Here is a 1,513-nt window from a genome sequence, read left to right on the forward strand (position 1 = left end):
ACTTTCCTTCCTTTTCCCCTGTGTCCTTCCTCATATATTGTTTTGGAAAAGAGAGGCCTGGTCCATTCTTAGTGAGCTCAAGAATTAGGAGGGAGGGATAGCAATGAACTATTCATTGGTGGAGAGTGGCGTAGGGCATGGAACTGGACAGAGCTGACAGACCTGTCCTCACTATTTCTAGTGTGACATTAAGTAAGTTGCTTTACTATTTTGAACTGAGGCTCTATAAATCAGTGTTACTAATTACCTATCTTATGGAGTAGGGGTGAGGCTTAAAGGAGGGTATTTAGGTGGTAGCTACTCAATGAGTTAATTTCTTACCTCCTTCTTGACTTTACCTTGACAAAATAAAGCTAGCATCCTAAATTGCCTGCCCATGACATAGATGTGGATGAATTTAAAAGTTATCAAAAGATCATTTTTGAAGAGTTTGCCAGCAATCAGTATATTGAAGAGACATCTGCAGCCCTATGTTTATTGTGGCACTACTTGAAATTAGCCAGGATACAAAATCCACCTAGGTGTCCACAACAGGTGAACAGATACTGAATATGTGGTGTATAGACATAAGGGAACACTATTCAGCCATAAAAAAGAATGAAATTCTGTCATTCATGGCAACACGGATGAAACTGGAGGACATTATGTTAAGTGAAATAAGCCAGGGACAGCGAGTTAAACCCTGTACGTTCTCACTCACATGTGGAAGCTAAAAAAGTTGATATCATAGGATTAAAATGTAGGGCAGAGGGTACTAGAGGCTGGGAAGGGCAGAGAAAGGGAAGGTTAGGAGGAGATTTGTTAAGGGCACAGAATTATAGCCAGGTAGGAGGAATAAGTCCTAGTGTTCTAATAGAACTATGGGGTGACTCTATTAACAATACTATACAGTTTTAAACAGGAGGAAGGAGGGCATTGTATGTCCCCAACACAAAGAAATGATAAATGTTTTAGATGATGGACATGCTCATTACCCCTCTCTGAGCACTGTCCCTATGTATTGTGACATCACTATGTACCCCACAAATATTTGCAATTATTATTTGCCAATTAAAATTTTAAAAAGAGAATTTTGATCGAAGATGGCGGCCGAGTAACAGCTTCCTTGCATCTGGGCACCGTGAGTCTGGGGAGATAGGACTCCAGGCATCTCTGGCTGGTGGGATCTGCCTATCATCACTCCTATGAGGATACAGGGAGTCAGCGAGAGACTTCTGGACCCCAAGAGGAGGACTAAAACAGTGGAAAACCGGCAAGTGGTCGCGTTGTGTTCAATCCATCTAAACCCGCCCACAACTGTAAGTTCAGTAGCAGCGAGACTGCAAACCAGAAAGGCCTTATCTGTGAACTGTTTTGGTGTCCTTGGACTTGGCACTGAGTTGAACTGCCTTGGGGAGGGCCTGAGCGGGAGTGCGGAGAACTTTGGCTGTTGTCTAGGGCCCCAGTCTGAGCTGCTGAGCCAGACGGAGCTAATAGTGTTTGGCGGTGGGTCACACGGAACCATTGTTAGTGA

The sequence above is a fragment of the Nycticebus coucang genome, chromosome 3 (assembly GCF_027406575.1).
Source record: "Nycticebus coucang isolate mNycCou1 chromosome 3, mNycCou1.pri, whole genome shotgun sequence".
Lineage (NCBI taxonomy): Eukaryota > Metazoa > Chordata > Mammalia > Primates > Lorisidae > Nycticebus > Nycticebus coucang.